The 22,735-nt window shown below is 42.4% G+C and overlaps 1 long non-coding RNA gene across 1 annotated transcript; it reads left to right on the top strand.

Annotated features, from left to right (window-relative positions):
* The first annotated feature begins 6,097 nt into the window (after positions 1-6,097).
* Positions 6,098-17,234, top strand: LOC139045791 (uncharacterized). Its single transcript, XR_011504890.1, has 5 exons — positions 6,098-6,331; positions 7,308-10,928; positions 15,264-15,415; positions 15,942-15,985; positions 16,532-17,234. It is a non-coding gene; the product is annotated as an uncharacterized lncRNA (long non-coding RNA).
* Positions 17,235-22,735: the final 5,501 nt, after the last annotated feature.

Genomic DNA, 22,735 nt, shown 5'->3' with positions numbered 1-22,735 from the left:
TTATTGCTGTTGAGAACCCCTCTTGCCATGGTCACTTTGTATGGAATTAACAAATCACCTGATCGTCTTGACCACGCCCCTACTTAGGCCTCTGTTGGTGGTAACAAAGGTTGCTATTCTCCCAGTCTTCAGAGTTGCACATTTTTGGTTCTCAGAGATTTCATGAGTCCTGGAGAGGTGACAAGGACTGTTCTTTGGTGCGGGTCGTTTGGTTTTGTGCTTTAGAAGTAGCAGGATTTACCTTCTACAGTCAAACGTATTATTTCAACCTGAAGCTCTGGGTCACCTGAGGCCACTCCAGCTGCTGCCTGGAGAGTGGAAGGGTTGAGCACAGTGGGAGGGAGAGCAGGGTGTGTTGGCAAAAGGGCTGGCCAGACAGCAGGTCTGGACTGGAAGCAGCGTTGAAGGAGAGGTTCAAGGTTGCTGGTTCCTGTTCACCTGGCCTCTTTAATTCCACTCCTCTATCCTCAGTATTATCAGTTTTATGCACAGTCCTGTGGGTTCCCTGGCTAACTTCGGCTACATTCCATTTTCACTGTCTCTACCCGTTCCTTCTTCTCCACCCTCTTTCATCAGAATGGTGGGTAGGAAGATTGGAGGAGGAATTAACACCAGTAAAAGAATAAGTAGGTGATGAGGGGAAGATTCAGTGTGTCATTTCTTTCCCACCTCAAATTCTGTGGGTTTTTTGAGGGCAGGTGAGTTGTGCTTGTCACCTACTTCCTATCATAGTATTTTCTTAGATATAATGCTTGGTCCAAGTAAGAAGTTAATTTCCCAATTCTCACTAACCACAATAACAGTAAAAAAACAGTATGTGTATGGTATTTTTAAAAGTTTTGTGAGAGTTTCCACATATTTTATTGGTTATTCAGTAAACATTCATCAGGTGCTTGCTCTGCTGGAGCTCCTATAGGCACTGGCGACTTTACAATCTAATGTTGGAGATATAAAAAGCAAAAAATCAAAAACATGAAGCAGAATGACATAGAGGTATAACAGGGCACCCACCAAAGTGTGATTAGAGAGGAAAGCAAGCAGGAGTGGGCTGAATGGCCAGCAGGCCCTGGAAATGCCTCATGAGAGCCTTTCGCAGGTGTAAACTCATCACCTGTTGACATGAATGTCCCCTCTAGACCGTTAGTCCTTTGGGGCCAGAGACTGTCTTACACCGCTCATCATGCAGCACAGCCTAGGCTGGGACACACTTCTGCTTGCCCTTTTTTCAGCCCCTGGGTGGAATATTCAATGCTTGATCTGTCTGCCTTTTGCAAATCTCTATCCCCATTGACTTTCTTGATGGCACCCTCTCCTGGCATTCCTCCTGCCTCATGGGATACTCCTTCTCAACCTCCAAATAGGGCGAGCCCTCAGCAATCCATCCTGGGCCCTCTTCTTTCTTCTCTCTGTATTCTCTCTCCAGGTTTTCTCATTCTTCTTTGTGGCTTTCAACAGCATGTATAAGCCTGCAGCTCCCCAATATTGCTCACCAGCCCAGACTTCAACAAGCTCTAGACATTTGACCTCTCCACATGGGTATATGATAGGAACCTCAAAAATACTATGTCCAAAATAAATCCTCTTTCTCCACAAACCTATTCTTCCTCCTAGTCTCCTTTGGATTGGTAAATGCCTCCCCCGCTTCCCCCCGGCCCCTGAGGATGCCAGAAGGTAGGAGTCTCTAGACTGTTTCCTTTCTCTCACGACCCACTGCACTCCAATTCCTCGGCAACTCCTGATGGTTCCAGTACCACACTTACATCTCCGATCCCCCCACATCCAGCCACCTCCAAGGCCATGACACTGGCTGGAGGTCCAAGCCACCATCGCCTCTTGCTATGCCTACAGTCCACCAACTGACTGGTCTTCCTGCTTCCACAATCACGCCCTGACTGGCCCAAGCTCCTCAGAGAGCCCTGATAAACTCTTACATCTGTAAATCATTAAAAAAGGGAAAACACTGCAGTGGCTTCCCAGTGAATTAAGAATAAAATCCGAAGTCCTCATTATGGCACACTAGGGCTGCAGGATACAGAAATTGGTCTCTGCTTGTGTGATTCTCCAACTTCATGCAATGCCATTCACCTCTCTCTTCCTTCAAACTCTAGCCAACCAAGCTGTTCTCGCCTGGCTGCCTTTCCCCAGGTGTGCCCCTACCTGGAAAGCTCCAGCCTCTCACCCGGCAGGTGTGCCCTTAAAGAGCACCTCCTCTGAGAGGCCTCCTTAGTCATGCCCCTTCCCTCCCCAGTCACTCTGTTCCATCACCTTTTTTAATTTCCTTGACTGCACTCTCTGCTACTTATGTCATAGGTAAGTGTCTGACCCACTAGAATGTAAGTTTCTTGAGGGTAGTGGGATGCTCCATCGCTGTTATATGCACACAGTATAACTCGTGTGCAACACAGTGACTGGGGCATAGTAGACCCTAAATTGATATTTACTGAGTAAGTAAGTACATCCTTAAAAGGATGTTTATTTGTAGCCTAGCATAACAGTAGCATCCAGTGTGGGGATTACGTTTCTCTTCAAGTTAAGAAAAAAGTATATTTGCTCTAAAATAAGACTCATTTCTTAAAGAAATATTTTTTGAAAGAAGAAAGAAATTCTGATTTTCATCCTGTATGTAAATACCAAGAGTGTTGAACCAGCCAACTTGGCCACCTAATATTAATCACTCTTATGGATTACTTATTTTTAATTAAGTGTTTGATTATTAAACATTCAAATCTATTCCCTACATGGAGAATATGTTACTCTCTGCTCTGGCCTCTCTGAGTCTGGCCAGGCAAGAAGGATTTGCATCATGAATGTTTCTATTTTCCATGTCAAGAATTTATTTTGTTGATCAACTTTTCTCAGGTTCTGTCATGCACATGTCGACCTCCCTGAGGGATCCCTGTGCCTGGTGAATAGATCAGAGCTAATCCTTTCACATATTTTCCTTTTCATAATAGTCCTGCAGTAAAGAAACCTATTTACCCTTAGAATTTCCTAAATGTCTTTTGGGATGCCACACTTATATCTCGAATATCTCGATGTCTAACATCTTGTTGTGTGAGGTGTGGTTGGGGCCCAGCATCATGGGTGTTGGAATCTCAGGCCATATTGCAGGTACAGGAACCAGAATGGTGACTTTAACAAGACTCACAGGCATTCATATGCACATTAAAGTCTGAGAAGCACCACTTCAGATGTCAGAGAGATCAGGTTATCCCACGTGATCTTCCCACGGACATTTGCAGTCAGTATTATCACCCCTATTTTAGAGGTGAGAAACTGAGGTCCAGAATGGGCCTATGACTTGCGCAGTTTCTCGTGGCCAATGAGCAGCAGACATAAGATAAGAAGAACCCACGTTTCTCTCCCCTCGTTCTTCCATTATAAAGCGATGCAAGAATATCAGATCAGAATGAAACAGTGGGAAAGTATTGATTTTTCAGATTCTAAAATAAAAATTTCATCATGAATCAGAACAAGTTGAGAGAGAGGCTTGGGGAAGAAGGAAAAGAAACAAAGGAAGTGGAGATGGAGCGCTATCAAGTCTTCTGAGAAAAACACTAAATGTGGGATTTTTATCCCCCTGGCTCCATCCCTGTAGGGTTGCCGTGAGCTGGCTGTGCTCCCCTCCGTATGCTTACAGTTGGTATTGCTCAGTAGTTGATGCTTGCACAGCTGTCTCTGGGAATGCTAAATTGTGCTCCAAGATGTCTCCAACACTCTACATTCAGATCAGGGGTACGTGAGTTCTCTAACACTTGGCTTATCAAACTATTTAATCTTTGCCAATCTGACACGCAATAAATGGTATCTCATTCTTGTTTAATTTGCATTTCCTGATTATTAGAGAAGCTGAGCATCTTTTCATAAATATACGGGCCATTTGAATTTCTTCTACTTATAGCTTTCACATATTTTCCTTTTCATGGTTTGACTGTTCAACGTTAGTTTTTAGACATATTTACACATTTTGAATAACACTAGTGTTTTATAAGTTGTGAATGTTTTCTCTTCTAGTGTTGATTATGTCTTGCATTCTGTTCATTGAATTTTTTGGTATAAATTTCTTTTTGGATTTTTACATTTTCGTATGTCATTTTTCTTTAAGATTCTCATTTTACTTTGTTGCACATTCTGTTTAAGAAAGCCTTCTTAACTCGAAGTCACAAAGCATTCTCCTACTATACTTTTAAGTGTAGTTTTTAATCTTTGAGTATTTACTCCTCCTTCAGTTTATTTTTCTTTCTGGTAGAAAGCAGAGTATTGATTACATTGCACACTTTTTTTCTTTATAGTGGATAGCCATTTCCCCTAAGCCACAGATTAAATAGTTGTTTCCCCTATTATGTTAATTAGGGGTTAACTGTTAACTATTATAATAATCCTTGTCCCTCTTTGACTTACACAATTCGGTTTCTACTCACCATTCAATGTAGGTCAGCATGCTCACCCTGGAAGCTTTCCCCCATGCAAGGTCGCAGAGATCTTGTTCATTCCCTCTTGAGCTTCCACCATCTTGGAGTCCTTCACTTCCAGCCACACAGCTTAAAGAAAATGTGAATAACAACTTGGGCCATTTTAGATCCAGATGTGGAAAGGCCATATATCACTTTCATCTCTACCTCATTGACTCATTCTTAGATGCAAGGAGAGATGGGGAATATTGGCTTCCTGTGTGCCCCGGAGAAAAATGAAATGATCTGGCAAATATCTGGCAGAGTTTCTGCTGCACCCACTGATCAGTCATCCTTCCTCTATCGTATGCTAGTTCCATATATGCAATTGTCTGCTTCTGCACTCGTTATGGTCCAATGATCTGTTGATCACTTATCGAACAGATTCTGTCATTTCCATAACATATAATACATCTTGATATCTGGTAGACAAAATTCGTCCATATTTTTTTAATTTGTTAATTTATGTTGTCTATTTTGCATATTTACTTATCTATATGAAATTTTAAATCAATATTCTGAAGAATGCTACTAGACTTTTGACTGGATTGCATTAAGTTATAAATTTATAGATTAAATGGGAGATACATCTTTTTAATATTGAGTCTTCCAAGTTTAATATGGTTTTGGCGGTGTTTACTCAATGGTATGCATTGTCTTAAAACTTACCAAATTATGCTCTTAAATGAATTTTAGTAAAGCTGACTGGAAAAGGTGGTGGAGTTGAACACTCAGCTCATTTATTTTCAATCTTTCTTGCTTTTAATAAATTCTTTAAAGCTATAAATTTCCTTTTGAACGTAACTTTAGGTAAATCCCTCAAGATTTTTCTTAATGAAAACATGCAAACATATCAATAGTAGGTGATAGAACAATAAACTTCCCGAGTCTCATCACCCAGATGGAACAATTCTCAAGACTACCATATTTGCTTCATCTAGTCCTCTTCGTCTTAATTCAAATAATTTAAAGCAAATCTCAGACATGTGATTTTATTTCTGTATAGTCAAGTAGATATTTCTTTAAAATATAAATTAAAATATGAATCATTTCTTACATAATCACAAGGCCATTATGACACATAACTGTCAGATAGTTGGATTAAATTAAAAAAATAAAATCTTAGTCTCTCCTTTTTAATAGGTGAGTCTAACCTGTTTTTATTTATTGTACTTCATGTGTATTAGGACATAGGGAAGTCATATTATTTTGCTTTTTCTCTTATTATCCTGTTATTAGTTTTTTTTTTCCCAGTTGGGTATTAGAAACACACCCTTTTCCTCTTTTGGTATAGAAGTTACAGATTCATTTAATAAATTTCGTATATCTACTCTTGTATCTTAACATCCACATTTAACTTTTCTTTTTGAAAAAGCCTGAACTTATCGTTGCACTCTTCTTGTACTTGAAGAAGGCAAAGATCTTAATTTTCTTTCACTTTCGCTCACTCTAGCCTGTCTCTATGCTTTTTTCCTGAAAGATATCTTCAGCTTATGATTAAACACATACGATTACAATTTATTAATAATTACTAGCTCTCCCACTGCTGCACTAGGACAGTAGAAGTTCTCTCAGCTGACCTACATATAACTCATTTGCCAGATTAACCCGTCCTCTCCATTTTCTTTGTGAAATTTACAGACTGGTGCCCAAAGCCCCTGAGAGAAGCCACTCGGTCACTGGCCTCTGCTCTTCTGCTCCCAGGAAGTGCACTAGAAGCATAGCAAGCGCCAGCTATGTTTGTCTCCAAAACTGATCACACCAGGTGTAAGTTATGTGGCTTAATTAAATATCACACAAAGCAACGGAACCTGAGTGCAAAAGGAAAGAGCGTTGTTTCCGTGAAAACCACACTGAATGATTAGAATAATTTGAAAAAGGTGAGTAACATAAAGACGCTATCTAATTACTTGTAGGTAAGGCAAATACAAAAGAATGAAAACACTTGTAAAATATTAGGAAGATCCTACACTCAGAGTTCTGGTCAAATGAACTATTTCTCAGTCTAATTAAAAGACATTAAAGTAAAAAGGAAAAAACCCACTAAGAATGTAAAGTGGGTGTGATTTGTGTAAGAAACAACATATAGAGCCTCATTCATCAAAGGCATACACAAACTAAAAAGCCTCAACCCAAAAAGTTGACAAAAGAATCATTTTTAGGCAAAAATTTCAAGTAAAAATAAATGTATTTTAAATAAAAATAAAACCTGTGATATTGACACATTGTTACTCTTTCTTTTGGCTTATCAGTCATAAATGTGTAGATATGAAAGCTTCCACTGCATTATCTTTTTATTACTGTCAATAATTATCACATATTTCTTTGTCTTCCATTATTTGTTGTCTTTTGCTATATCTCATCTTCCGCTATTTCACTTCATATATCTTCTTTCTAGATTACATCCATTGAGATTTTCTATTTGTTTTTTTGGCGAGATTCGGGGGGTTGTAAATTCTCTAAGACCTCGTATGTAAGACAAATGTTTTTCTATCACCAATTCTTCACCTGTAACCTGGCTAACTGTGGAATTCACTTCCTCTGTGTGTGCATCCTACTTGAGAAACACATTTGTGCAAATAACCTTATGTTCCCAACACCTATCTATGCTTTCCCAATAGCTTGTAAAGAACTGAAATTCCTAAACTGTCCACAAATAGATATAAAACACTTTTAGCCTCAGAGGAGTCTTGATAAAAAGGAATGACATTGTACATATGCAAGTGTGTGCATATTTACCTCAAAATTTACAGAATTTAAAATAACCTGATTTATTCCATTACCACACTCTTATCATATGCCGAAAAGCACTCCTGGATTACAGGAAAAAAGTAATGTCCTATTTTTTTTTTTTAGCAAAATTGTTTTAGAAGGGGAAAGACACTTCACATGGAACTTAACCATGGGGATTCCTCAAAACACTGCATGAAGATAATTGTTTCCAGACTTAAAATACATGTACACAACCTCGCTAAAGCAACCTACAAATATTTTTAAAAAAATCCTCATTAGTGAATGTGGGAGATAATTTCCAATGGAAAAAAGTAAGTCCTTTAAAGCCACATGAAAGTGAAATTTCAAAAATAAAAGACTAGTATGGAGAAGAAATGAAAAGATAAAGTTCCTAATTTTATTTTCTTTTTTAATGCAAGTAAGAGGATGATTCAGGGAGTTTTAAAAACATTTATATTATTGGAAATGAATTTGTCATCTCAGGGTCACATAGCTATTGGTGTATTATTTCTAAAGTCTTGAAATCAGAGCCCATTGTTAAAGTGTCTGAGAAAGAAGGAAGGAAGGAAGGAGAGATGGAAGGAAAGAGGGAAGGAGGGAAAGGAAGGTGGGCTTTAAAACATTAAAAAAAATGAATAAATAAACTCATTCAATCAGTATTGCAGATGAGACTTCTACTTGTCTTGTCTGCTTAGTTATTATAAAGAGAAAGGTACAAAACTGGCTCATGGAAGGGATTTCATTTCATTTTGTAATTTTCCTTCTTAATCTTTAGCATTCTGACCCTTATTGCCTTCAATTTTGTTTCAAGGTGTGCCCTTAAACGATCACTCATATACCATTTTGCCACTGTGATATGCAGAATAAAGCCCTCCTAATGCATTCACCTCCTAATTCTTGAAGCTGGTAATTAAATATGTTACCTCAGGTAGCAAAAGAGATTTTGCAGATGTGATTAAATTCAGGGTCTCAGATGGAGAGACTTTCTTGGATTATCCAGTGGGCCCAATGCAATCACAACAGTCCTTACAAGAGAAGGGGATGTGACATCAGAATCATGGGTCGGAAGTCAGAATGATGCCATTGCCAGAAGGGGACCATGAGCCGAGGGATGTGGGCAGCCTCTGAAAGCTGGCAAAGACGGGGGACCGGATTATTCCCTAGCACCTCCGGAAGACCTGTGGAGCTATGACACCGTGATTTTAGGACCTCTGATCTCCGGAACTGTAAGAAAATAAATCTGTATTGTTTTAGACCACTAAGTTTGTGGGCATTTGTTACAGCAGGCACAGGAAACTCCCACCACCACCTTCCTGATGGCACTGGAGTTTGTGCTTTCTCCAAGCTTCGTCCCTGGCTCTTCTCTCAAACCTCTCAGAACTTCTCCATGATGTTTTTGAGGTCCTGAGACTCAGAAGGAACCTCTCGCTGGGTATCCAAGTTTCCTTGTCTGTGGACCAGCATCTTTCATGCAAGACCAATCCCATTTAATAACGAGAAATGGTCTGAGTCAAGCCTTAGCCCAAGCACCCTCCCAGAGCACAGTGAATGCACCCTCCAGTCTCCATCTTCCATCCCATTTTCTAGGGGGAGCCATGGAGATCTTTTCATAACACAAACCTGACTTGCCTGTGCCTTCTCTCATACTCTTCAACGGCCTCCAATCGCCCTTCGCGTAAATGGCTTATAAGCACTGAGCTCCCTCTCCAGCTTCACCCCTTACCTGCCTGCCTTCAGCATCCCTCACCCCCCACACTTCATGCTCCAAACTCATCAACCTTAGCTACATCCCCACACACCCCAAACATACTTTTCCCTTTTGTTCTTGATGAGGTCAATTCCCTCCACCTGGAGACTCTTTCTCTCTCCCTCAACTCCTTCTCATCCTTACCCTTTCCTAGGAAGCCTTCCCTGACATATCCACTCCCAGAGCAGGTTCAAGGTTGCCTCCTCTTTTCTGCTGAGGCCCCCATCTCCCGCCCTAGACTCTATTCACAGTACTTACCCCATTTTACAAAACTACTGATTCAACTGTCTGTTCTTCCTAACAGTCTGTCATTTCCTAGGACAATGTTTTTCAAAGTCCCCCCGCCCCCCTCAGCAGGTTCAGAATCACCAGGGAACTTAGAAAAGTTAACGATAGGATAGAGTCACACCCTAGACCTTTAGAAGGAGGAACTCAGGGCTGGGGACCAGCAGTCTTTGTTTGACCAGCCCTCCAGATGACGCTGGTGGATGCTAAGTCTGAGAACCACTAACCTAAAAGATGAGTACTGTTTTTGTCTTACTCATCTGGGAGTATCCAAGCACATATTTAGTGTGTAATGAGTATTTATGGAATTAATGCAGCGATTTTATACCAGAGAGTAGATTGAGTGACAGAGTATCAGAATTTTGCATAGGATATCTAATTAATCCAAAAATCTTAAGCAGGCAATATTATTATTTCAGTGTTACAGAGGAAAGGAAGGCTCAGGTACACTTGCCTAAAGTTTTTCACCCCGTATTAAAAGAAAAAATCTTTTTCAAAGTTTTTACGAGTATGGGGCATCAAATTCGATCTGATTGATCCCACAGCTGCTTTTCCATGTCCATGCCAGGCTACCCTCAGATACTTTCATTTGATGGTTTTCAACCCTGGATGCACATTAGAATCACCTGGGAAACAAAATAAACAAACAAATAAGTAAATGAGGTCTGGGCTCAGTGACTGACTTTCTCATCAAACTGGTCTGGGGTAGGGTACTGGCATTAGTGTTTTTTTAAAGCATATTCTACTCTCCAACCAGGGTTGGAAACCACTGCCTGGATGGAGCTTCTCTGCCCCAGCTTAGCCAAGGGACTGAGGGAGGATAAAGTTCTCTACTGTGTGCACACTGTCATGTCCACAGGGAATCCTGACTACCACCCAGCTTCCTGTCCTGACCTGTGGCTTCTTGTTGTTCCCCCTCGGCCTGGGGTTTTGTTCCATTTTCTTGCTGTCTGTAATTCATCTTGTCCCTTGATTGACAACTGATCTCAGCCATGCTTTTCTGGCAACACTTAGGAATTCCTTTGGGTAAGGCTGTGTTCCGCCTTCTAACTTCACACGCCATGCCTGCGGGGAAAGGGCACAGTCCCCAGACACTGTCTTCGTCTCCTGATTAGCCTGCTTCTGGGGGAAGTGGGCAGATGTAAACTCTAAAGTGCTTGCAAAAATTCTCTTTTCTTCTTGCATTCAACACACTTACGAGTGCAGACTAAGCTCACGGATGGCGGGCATCATCAGGTTTGAAACATGAACCTCAGCTTGTGACAGAGCCTAGACTTCAATGCAAGTGTGTTGGTCAAAGTTAAATACTCACATTCCATTGGTGTTTCTTAAAAATTACTTTTCTAATTAAGAGCCTGCTTATTAAAGATGCAATCTGTCACTGCATAGGCGATGCCCAACAACATTCCTGTTTCTTCTTTGCTTCATCCAGATGTTGTTTACTAAGATGTGTTTCCTCAAAATCCTACTTTGCCATCCCATCCCTGAAGTCAACCAGCCATGACTAACCCAGCAGCTGAGGACCCATCCATGAATATCTGAGTGCAGAGGAATCTTTGAGGGGCTTGAGTTAGAATGGCTTGTTTGTTTTTCTCGGCTGAATGAGACAATGGCTATTCATCTGGAGCCCCGGAAGGATTTCTCTTTTCAGTAATTGATGTGTCCGTTCTCTGTTTGGACAAAAGAAGAATGGAAAACTGCTGGTGTTTGAGGTAAGGCGTCTTCCATCTCTAGAACAAAACCAAGGTTGTGCAATGAGTGTTACTAGAAATGCTCCAGCCATGACAACGACAAGTAGTGACTATAACCCTGTTTGGACTGTGGATACATAGTTCACAAGTAGAGTTCTATTACGCCCATGAAGTTTAAAAACTGAAAGTAATTAAAAGGATTTCCCTGATCCTCAATTTTCTTGCAACCTATTAAAGGGATCCAGTTATAATCCACAGAACATTCTCCATAATGTCTTTTGTCTGCTAGTACTTGTCCTCATCCTCTGTCTTTGCTACACTGTTACTTTTCGTATATGCATCTCCATACAACAGACAGACAGAAGCATCCTGTCTTCTGTCCCCTTCTCCATGTGGCTCTTTGTCTGCCTTCCTCCCTTCTCTGCCAGATCTCTCAGCCCTTACAATGTAGACCCACTCAGCCTTTCTCTTAACTGGAAAGAACCTTCCTGTAGCAAGGAGGAAATTGGGGGGATCATTGTTGGATTCTTTGTGTCTGCATAACTGGAAAGGGGTGATATCTGTGACTATTCTATTAATAATATGTATCCTATAAAATAGTAATAGGAGATACTACATAACATTTACTTTTTTTATGATAGCGAGCACTTTACTCATTAAATGTTTATTTTACTCATTTACTCACTAAACGTTCCCAGCAAATCTGATCAGATCTCACTAGGCCCATCTACAGTGTAGGAAACGACACCATATGGAGGTTAATTGACTTGCCCAAGGCCACATCACTGGGCCTTCAAGTCAGTGAAAGCCGGCATGCTTAACTGCTCCACTAGCCTTTCAATGGAGCACCACCTGCCCTAAATATTGTTTAAAATAAAAGAGCCCTGCAAACTGAGTCTGGCTCAGTCCCCCAAATAGAAAGCAATGAGGTCAAATGAGGCCTCAGAGTTTGTTCCCACTGAATAATTTTGTCCACATTTTGCAAATATTGACTGAATGCTCTCTAAGAACCAGCCAGTATCCTTGCTTATGAGCTGGGATTGGACACCAGCAAGAAGCTGATGTAGCAAGAAGATGCTGCAATTTGAAGGTAGACAGCTGTGGGTTCACCTCCTTCCTCTAATCACTCTGTGACTTTAGTGTACCCCCTCACCCTTCAGGGGGACAGGCTCCACCTTTATTAACTCCGTGGGATCATGCATACTATAAAAATGCCCAGGGTTGTTATTGAGTCAGAAAATACTTACAAAGGGTTTTGCCCAAGCCCAGGTTACATTCTGTGATTTCCATAGTGGGATGAGGTGGTAATGAAATGTGGCCCCAAGAAAATCTGAGTCACAAACATAATCCTGCAATTGTTCTCCAACAGCAAACAAGTGCCAGGGACCAACCCATGGTACATGTCAGGCATCCTAAGTTTCTTCCTTTCCTCTTGCTCCAGCAATCTGCTCTTTCAGAACTGGGCAATGACTTGGCCAAGGCCAAGGAGCAAGGTACAGCAGAGCTGGACCAACAATCCAGTGTGTCTAATGCTCTACTTTCTACTCTGTGCCCTGGTGCTAAATACTTACCCTCACTCTCTGATGTGAGCGACAATGCTGAGCGCTGGTATTTCTGACATCAGCACACGAAGGGCCAGCTTTCACAGAGGATGCAGAGGGGCAATGGGCTCTGCTGGAGACACAAAACCCATGCATAGACAACCTACCAGCTCAGAAAACCCAGTCACGTTAGAATCCAGGAAAAGATCCAGAATTGACTCTCATTAGAACAACTGGGTCAAGTACACGCCTCTGGCTCCATCTTGAATTTCTCTAGAGTTATGAGAACATTTCTCAGCTTGGATAAGTCCCAAGCAAATGTGTAGAATGAAGTGAAAATGTAAAGAGAGTGATCATATGGCCTGAAAGATGATCCTGTGGCTTAGGAGAGAGGTAGAGAGAAAGTGGCCATCTGTAGCGTTTCCTAGGCTCAGGACAGGTTCAAGTTCAAGTGAAAATATATCTTTCCGATCAAATTCAGGGTCCAGTCAAGAAGACAGAATCTATTCTAGGTATCTCAGAGGATGATGTTTAATACAGGAATTGATAATTCATGTGATGGAGACTGAGGCTGCCTAGGAGAGGAGGGGACCATGGAGGGAAGGCCATCCCCTGAGACTAGGGCCAGCAAGAGACACAACAACTGCTGGAGATGCTCAGAGAAGGGTAGAGGGAGATATGCTCTCATTTATCTCCTCTTCTCACCCTATGATCTTCCAACAGTGCCTCCCAGTAGACCAATCGGCCAGGAAGTCAGAAGGCATTGGAGTCAGGGGAACGCAGAACAGAGCATGGCTGGGAAGGGATGGTCTGAGATCACACGAGCAGTGGTCACACCATGGAGTTTGTCCATGAGCCTGAGCATCTACTATGCCTAACTGGGATCCAGGTGTCTGAGAGAAGGTGGTCCCTCTTCTGTTAGTTCACAGAAGAGAGGAACCGTGGTGGGTAAGGAGGTCGTGCATATTAGCCTCTCCTCTCCCATGAAATTTAATTAAATAGATTGTTGAAATTATAGCCAGATGCTTTTTTATTTTTATTTAAGTGGAAAGAATGTGGATCATAACAAGATCCACTTTCTGCAGGGTTACCTTGTGAGAGACACCGGGCTAAACACATTTAACTGATTTCTCATTAATCAGCTCAAGAATCCTAGGAAGTCAGTTTTATTACCTCCATTTTACTAATGAACAAATAAAATGAAGCTATGGAAGGTCTGTCAACTGGTCCCAGGTCACACAGCTTCTCTGCAGAAGATACAGTGAAGCTTGGAACCTACCTCTGAACCTCAAGCCTGGGTTCTTTCTAAGAGCCTACACCAAACAAATGACAAAAAGGCAATAGAGGTCTAGAGCCACAATCAGTCAGTTGTTTAGTGAGGACTCGAGTTTTCTCTGTTTTAGCATTAAATGAACTAAAAGAGGAAAGAAGAAAAAAGAAGAAAATAAAAGGGTAACAACAATAGCAAATTAGGCTGTGTATTTTGATTTAGGATCAAAGAAAAGCTAATTTCAGCCAAAGGTACCAATGAGAGTTGCCTCATGTTCTGACATGATGCTCGGAAATCAGAAGTAACAGCACTTCCTGTTTACTCTTCAATTGTTGCTGGATGCCAATGGCAGGTTCTTGAATCTCTTGCATTTCCCTGCCCATTACCTTCTGCAAGCTGTGTGTCCCCTTTCTCTTCCTTGGGAACCTGGGTCCCCTCCTAGAACATCTCTGAATCACATGCCTATTTTAGAGAACAAAGCAGGCACAGTGTCAATGATGAATATAGTGCAATGTCAAAGGCGTAATTACTGAAAGCAAACGGAAACAAAAAAATGACAATTCATGTGAGGCACCCAAGTCACCCAGGCTCCTTTCTCAGATCATTTGAATAGCTTCCACCACAAACGGCTGGGAGCAAAGGGTCCCTTCCAAATTATCCTCAGGCGGGGAGCATGATGGGGAGGGGAGGAGAGGGCAGACTTGAGACTAAAGCTCATGGCCTCTCCTCTGCCTCTGACCCTGCCTGGAGGGGGCTGGAGAGTGGAATCATTCATCTTTTGTTCCCACTTCATTTTCAAAATATATTCTTAAGGCAGCCAGGACTCTTTAAAGAGTCTGACTGAGTGGCTCTTTGAGAGGCAGGTGGTGGCAGATGGGTAAGTGTGAAAATGCGATCTATCTGGGATCTCACACTATATAACATGCACAAAACACCACTGGAATTGCAACCTTCAAGGGGAGAGCTCTCAATTTACAGCCAAAGAACTGTGGCTAGCATTTGGCTTTTGGAACTGAATGGATAGGATGTCCAAGAGATGGGGGGTTGAGCCTCTTGTGCAGGGTCTCACACCCCAAAACCATCTCATTTATATTATCTTGAAAAATATAGGCAGCAGATAAATTTGTTCCAGTTCATTATAAATTTTTATGTACACAACAGTACTGGGATTAAAAATGTTGAGGGAGAGGTGGTGGTCCTTTTCCCCTCAATTGGTGTCTGTAATTGATATCTGGCTCAGCCATCCTGGTACAAACAAAATCAAATAAGGAAACAAATAAACAAAAGCAAAGCCAACTGGATTTGAAGATACACAACTGATCTGAAGATCATTAATACAATACTTACTTTCATAAATATTAATAAATACAGACCACATGCTAGGCAATGTTCCAGCCCTGGAGGAAGTACATGGAGACATACTTTCTCTTTAAAGGGATCATAGCTAACCAACAGAACCCTGGGGGATGACCTGGATTTTCCTGAGGTGCTCACGGTGGCACGGAGCCCTCAGAGCTCTGCTGAGGAGCCTCTGCCTTTCCCCAGCTCCCGACACAGTCCCTGGCCCCAGAGAAGCTCTATTTATCTGGTGTGAATGGAAGGAGCCAACCTCATTCAGAGAAGGTGATATTTATGCTGGCTCTTGATGGATGGATTGAAGGTTGCCAAGCATGAAAAGATGAAAGCACTTCAAGGTGGTAAGTAGAATTGCAAAGGTCAGGAGAAGCGGAACAAGGAGGTAGGCTTCAGTATGTGTCTCTGCCCCTCCAGGCTGCTGTAACAGAATACCGTAGACTAGCTGGTTTATCACCAACAAATATTTATTTCTCATAGTTCTGGAGGCTGGAAGTCCGCGATCAAGGAGTCAGCATGGTTGGGTGCTGGCAGAGCCCCCTTCCGGTTGCAGACTCCTTGCATCTTCACTCCAGCGTGAAAGCTCTTGGGGCCATTTTATAAGGGCAGGAATCCCATTCATGAGGGCTCCACCCACATGACCTTGTAAACGCCCCACCTCCAAATGCCGTTACATTGGGAGGTAGAGTTTCAACATAGGAACCTTGGAGGAACACAAATATTCAGTCCATAACAATATGGGAACAATCAGAGAACTTCAATATGAGAAGGTGGGATTCTTGTGGGGAAGGATATAAGGTGGACCCTCTGGGGGGGCCAGGTTCTCTTCACTGTCCTCCATTATCTCCTCAATATGCTTTGTCTTTGCAGCTCGCATCGGATATGGATCTTTACCTTAACTAAACTCTCCTAATGTAAGTCATTAAAGTCTCTGCCTTGAGCCTTCTTACAACCCATTATCAGACCCCACACAAAGTGAGAGCTGCACAGAGCAGGCTTCAGATCTTCAGCTTTTCTGGATTAGTCACTGTTTTAAAAATTAAAGCAACAATGCTTTTTGAAGTTTTTCTCTAAGTTATTCATATCCTTATGTTTTAATATTTTAAACACGCTAACCCGATATTCCAGAATCTTGCATTAGGACACAAGAAATCCTCCATTTCTATAGGGCAAAACTACTTCCAATATTTTTAACAACGTTTCCTCTAGGACATTCTAATACCCTAATCATTGTTTACTCAATTTTAAAAATCAGTTTGCAAAGTTTTTTTTTTTTTTTAATTTAGTTAAGACTCAAATTATTCCTCATTCTTGCAACCAGGTTGCTGGTGAGCATCACTTTTCCCATTAGACACCTGAGTAAAGGGTGGGTCAAAACTCTGTCCAAGTTCATGACTAAAGGCAGCTGAGAGAACTCCGATCTGAGGCCTGTCCTTCTCTTTCTCCTGGTATCCTCCCAGGGTTTGAAGCTGAAAAGAAGATTAAATGACCCGGTTCAAGAATGAATAAGCAAGAAGTCTACTAAACTTTTTCCAGGATACTTCCAGAAGGTTTAACATGGGCCATTTCCCTACCAGAGTCCCTGACCTCTAAAACTCAGATGAAAAATAGGTACAACTCTCATCTCAGCTGCCACGTCCTCCCCACTCCGCTTCTGGAAGATGAACCAAGAATCTGGTGAGGCTTCAGAAACGAGCTGCTCTCCACTGTGATTTGTGGAGATCTCCATCCCAGCTGCTTCCATCATTTCTTTAGGGTTAACTCACGTCGGAATGCAAGAGAGCAGATGACCACAGAAATCGAACTCTCCCAGACTTGGGCCGATGCTGAGTTCCTGAAGCATGAGTCATCCAGGAAAAATTAATAATGAAAATGGCTAATTTATAACTGGATACATCCAAGCAAAGGGTGTGTGCATGTGGAAGGAATGGGTAATGGTAATTTTTCTCATTAACAATAGAACTGACTTGAGTGATTATTCTGCCACACAAATGAGCTGTTCAGGGGTATTGTAAAAGTCGCCATGCTGGACACTGGAGCACAGGCTGGGGAGGCTGCCTGGGCTTGACCACCAGCTCAGGACGGCCTCCAGCACTTCGCTGTTCTCCAGCTTCTGTCACCGCTTGGAACGCCTGGGCTCCCATCTTGACATCAGCTGGTTGAGTGCCTGGGGCCCTGGGCAAGTGTCTACCTCCCTTCTGTATTATCTCTCTTCTTTCTTCTCTTTCCCTGTCTTTTTCTTTTCTTTCCTATTGCTTTCACTCTGTCTCTCTCCCCCTCCCCCATTTTTTGTTTTGAATTCTTTCTCTGCCTTTCCAACGTCTCAAATTTCTGTCTCTTGCTCCCTCATCTGTCTCTCTTTTCACTGTTTCTCTTCCTTTTCTTGTCATCTCCCTCTCCTGCCTTTTCTCCTTCCTATGTTAGCCTCTGTTGGTGCCCTTGACATAAAATCAGGCCTTAGGACATTAAAAGTGTGAGGAGCACTATCACAGAGCTCCTTAAACTTCAACGTGTCCATGGACTCCTCAGGGATGTTGGTAAAATGCAGATTCTACTCCAGGAGGTCTGGGCTGGGACCTGGGATTCTGCAGTTCTCGCAAGCTCCCTGGTGATGTGGATCCTGCAGGTCCCAGGTACCACACACCTTGAGTACCAAAATTTTAGAGCATCTCTATGTCATGTGCTTCACAGAACAGAGCAGAAGATCAGGCCCTAATGGGAGAGAGACATGCCCGGGGCCCGACCCTCAGTGAGCTGCTGGCAGGATGGGAATGGGGCCTGAGATCTTCGCATGAGTCGATGAGACGGCAGGTACCTCCTTCTTTCATTGAAGCTGGCTGCTCTTGATATGCTTTAGTTTTTGTATCTGCAACTTAGAGCAGAGAAAACTCAATTTTCCCATTTGAGGTAAGATTTATGATTGCAAAGAATAGACACTTTAAACTCAGTTCTGGGTCTGAATCTCAGCTCTGATATGTACCATCTCTCTGAAACTGGACAAGTTGTCTAACCTCTTTGGGCCTCAGTCATTACATTGAAAAAATGATTAGTATTTATCTCTCAGGGTAGTTGTGAGAATTAATCTGCAAGTGATTTGCATCAAGCACTCAGCTTGGAGCTGGCGCTCAGTAAAGTCATGCTTATCCCAAACTTCGCCATCTCAAAGCCTTAGGTTTCAGATGGAAACGACAGTTCTCATTTTTAATGTGGGCACCTGTCCTCATATGGAACGATGCACTGAAGGATTTGTTGTCTACCCTTCCCGATTCTGTGGGCAGCACGTGCCCCAGTGTGATCTAGCCCTTCATGATCATTAATAGGTGAGGAGCACGTGGCCCAGAGAGCAGACGTGGCCTTCCCAAACTGCTCCCTGGTGTTTGCCTTATGTCAGACTAGGATTTAAGACCCTGACTCCCCGAGTGAGGATCTTCAGGAGATGACCCACTGACTTCCAACTCCAAGTTACCTTCAAACCATGGTTTCTCATTATTACCTTTCCTCAGGATCCAAATATAGTGTCTGCAGCTTCACTGTAACAGTTAATCCACATCCTTGGCTATATACTCTAGTCCAGCTACACCAATCTATGAAGTTAAAGTCCAAAGAAAATTTCACACGGGAATATAAAATACTTGGTTGATGTCCTTTACGTAAATGGAAATTACAAATCCTTGGGCAAGATTGTATTTGTCTTTGTTATTAATGTGGCTGTTAATACAAATAGCTTTCAACTGCACTGTTTTCTCCTGCTTCCCTCTTTCTTCCTTTCTTTTCTCCCTCCTGAGGAATGTTTAACTTCATTTCTCCAATGAAATGATTTTCTCCTTTTAGACAAACTCCTACACTGCCAGATAACATTAGCCAGTTAAGAAATTGCAGACTGTTGACAGTTCTAAGGGTTTCAAGGGGAAAGGGAGGTGGATATTTTATTTTTATGTCCAACCCTATAAGTCATAGAGACTTTGGGTTTGCTGGTCTTTAATTCCTCTCAACATAGCAGAGCACCTCAGTGTGCCATTTCTTGATTTCCTGGGAAGACGTTTCTTGAAAACCAAGTGAGGTTAAAAGATGCTACAAAGTGTCAACTGAAAGGACAGGTGAAGGATCAGCTTTATTCTGGGCTCAGACACCAGCGGCATCATTTGTTGCATATGGGACATAGAAAAGCCATTCTTCCCTTTGAGGTTTACTGCCCTCAAACGAAAAATGGAGATGACAATTCTTGTCTCCTGTAGTAGTTGCGAGGGTCATTTGACTCTCATGTGCCTAGCACTGTGTCTGGCAGAGAGATGCTTAATTCATGCATATGTACTTCCTCCCGGTCCCCGGCCTGGTATCCACTTCTCAGGCCCTCCCTCTCTCGCCTGCAGTCTCTGCTCTTACATCAGCGTGGCGTGTTTTCTGAGCTTAGTAAGACCAGGGTTGGACATATGACCCTGGTCTGTGAGTCATGCCAACAGAGCTCTTGCCCAAATTATTTTGGTGTTTTTTTTTTCTTTGTTGTTTCAGTTTTACGACATTCACCATAAAGCTGAATATGTTTACATTCTGATTTCAGAAAGCAGGAAAGGTAAGATGTTCACTGAAATTTAATTACAGGCCATGGAGTATGATTAAAACAGATGGTTTTAGAAAATATGTTCTATGTGTTTTTTCTTTCCCTTTTTTTTTTTAAGAAAAATCAACAATATGATTTTGCTGGCCTTCTTTTCTTGAGTCTCTTCTTTCCACTTGGATTTCTTTTTCTCTCCTCTTCTCTCTTCTTAATTCCTTTCTGCCTTTCTGTCTTATTTTCTAAAAGGCTCTGGATTGCTGCCAGTTATTATTATAAGCTGAATGCTTTGGCTTTCAGCCAAGATGCTGATAGTTAAGCACGAAGCCAAAATGGATGGTTTCTCTCCTGTTTCCCCCACACACTGCCCCACATTGCAGCGGATGGCAGGGAGAGGTGGGCAAGCACCTCTGCTGTCCAGATTTTGCAAACCTGCTCTGATAGTTGGAAGAACAGGGTCTTAAAGATATCACAGGCAAGGTGATTGTAAAAGGAGAACACAGGGATTTTTAGGGGCCTTTCCTAGTTATCAGTTAATTTGGAAATCAAGTTAATCATCTTACTCGAGGCTTGAGACATGTGTGAGGCAGAACTGTGGGGTGCAGGGCTTTCAACGCGGGATATGCCACTTGAAGACCAAGCAACTTCAGGGAAAGGGAGGCTGAAACGACAAGAAAAAAAAATCGCTAATCCTTTGTGCTCGCTGAAAATTCTCAGCCCTCCTGGTCGAAGAAAGGGGTCTTCAGAACAAAGATCTTGAGACGGGGTTGGGGGGGGGTATGAGTGTCCTGTGGCTGCTATAACAAGTCATCAGCAACTTAGTGGCTCCAAACAACACACTTTCATTCTCTTATAGTTCTGGAGGTAAGAATTCCTGAAATGAAGGTGTTGGCACTGCATTCTTTCTGGGAATTCTGAGGGAGAATTTGTCCCCTGCCCTTTCCAGCTTCTAGAGGTCAGCCATAAGCCTTGACTTGTGGCCCCCCCACTGACATTGTTACTCTGACCTGCTTCCACCATCACATCTCCTCTCCCTCTGCCTCCGTGGTCACAGCACCTGCTTTCTATGGTCTTCCTGCTTCCTTTCTAAAAACTCTGTGCCTACCTTGGGCTAGCTTGGATCCTCCAGGATCATTTTCCCATCTCAGAATTCTTTTTTTTTTTTTTTTTTGAGGAAGATTAGCCCTGAGCTAACTACTGCCAATCCTCCTCTTTTCACTGAGGAAGACTGGCCCTGAGCTAACATCATGCCCATCTTCCTCTACTTTCTATGTGGGACGCCTACCACAGCATGGCATGCCAAGCGGTGCCGTGTCTGCACCCGGGATCCGAACTGGCAAACCCCGGGCCGCCAAAGTGGAATGTGCAAACTTAACCGCTGAGCCACCGGGCAGGCCCCTCAGGATTCTTAATCTTACCTGCAAAGTCCCCTTTGCCATGTAAAGTACCATATTCACAGGTCCTGGGATGAGAATGTGGTTATCTCTGAGAAGTGAGCATTATTCTGTCTGCCAGAAGGGGCTTTGCTATTTCTCACTTGCCGGCCCAGTGGTAACTCACATAAGGTCCAGAAATCTGAGATTCCATATGGCCACAGTCCTAGAGAAGCCACTTTATCCCTGTAATTTCACTGAGGAGCATCCCTGTGAACATTCAGCGTTTGGTTCTTCAGCCCCATATGCAATCCTTGAAGCCCAGGCCTTAGCTCTGCCCATGGAAACCAAGACACAGCATGTCAGGATTTCAGGGGCGCTGACCTTACCCCAATCCCCCTTGAGATACAGCCCCCTGCACAAGTTGTGGGTATAGCTTGCCTCCGCTGCCTTGGCTTCTCCCAAACTGTCCTCCTCTCTCACTCATTTTGCCTCCCCTCGCTCTCCCCAAGCTCAGCTCCCCCCTCCCCATGTTGACAGGGGCACTGTGGAATAAGCAGACAGACTCCAATACAAATATTCAGAATGACCTGAATGGCCCCAAAATAAAAATGCCTGAGAACTGATTCCAAACCACACCTGGGCATCTTCAGATTTGCTCTTCCCCATAACATAACCACTAGGATAGAAGAGAAGAATAATTAAGAGACAGAGTCCTCCTTCCCACATTCTTTCTTCCCTTGTGGTTATGTTAACAATTTCCACAGAGATGGAATCCTTAAGCTTAGTTGCTTTTAGCAGCTGGTTTCACCAAGTCTTAAAATGCAATTATATGAAAATCATACAGACAAATCCAGAGCATCATGCATTCATATCTCAACCTCGTTCAAAACACATGACGTGCAGAATCTCAATCATCCTGGATTTTAAGCAACACTTCTTTTAAAGTGAGCAAGTTAATATATTAGCAATTTAAAAAATAATCAAATCAGGGGGAAAAAAGAAGAAGAAACATTAAGTTTTGCAGGAGACAGGAGAGAGTTGGCTCTTCAAGGCTAAGAAATAGAGTCTACACAGAAGTGTGTTTGTTTCATATATAGACTCGATATTATGCCTCTGCAATAACCTTTGCTCGATGCAGATATTAAAACTTCATGGTTTGAGCATGTTTTTCTACAACTGAATAAACAAAAGAATATTATTTATAATACTCCCTGGAGGAAAGGCTTAATATCTCTTCATTATTAGGGATGGGTGACTTAAATTATCTTTTCAGGTCTCCAAATGAACAGGATTGCTGGTCTTTCTGACACTCAAGGATGTTAGAATATGACACTGAAGCTACAGCTGACTCATGGAAAGAACAATTTTTTTTTCTGAAAATTTGCTTTTGTGGTAAGGGAAATTTTGGGATCGTTTTGTGGCATCCTCATATTCTTCATTTTTGTTCACTGTAAGTGTGTTCAAAGTGAGGGAAAGAGTTTTCGAGGCTCTCCTTGAAGACAGCAAAGGAGAGAGGACTCCCGTGCTTTGCCCGGTGCTACAGCCAGGCCTGGGAGGAAGCAGCTACAAAGGTTGGACAAGAGAGAATAGCAGGAAAGAAGCAAAGTAAGAATGTGGTGCTGGACTGGAGCTGAGAATTGGCACTTGGTACGAAAATGCTTAATAAGGACCCGCTGGCCTCCATCTGCCCTTCCTGTATCATTGACTGCTTCTCTATGATTTTCTTGTGTACTAGC

This window comes from Equus asinus, chromosome 7 (genome assembly GCF_041296235.1).
Source record: "Equus asinus isolate D_3611 breed Donkey chromosome 7, EquAss-T2T_v2, whole genome shotgun sequence".
NCBI lineage: Eukaryota > Metazoa > Chordata > Mammalia > Perissodactyla > Equidae > Equus > Equus asinus.
The sequence above is the reverse complement of the archived record's forward strand: the minus strand, read 5'-3'. Positions and strand labels throughout refer to the sequence as shown.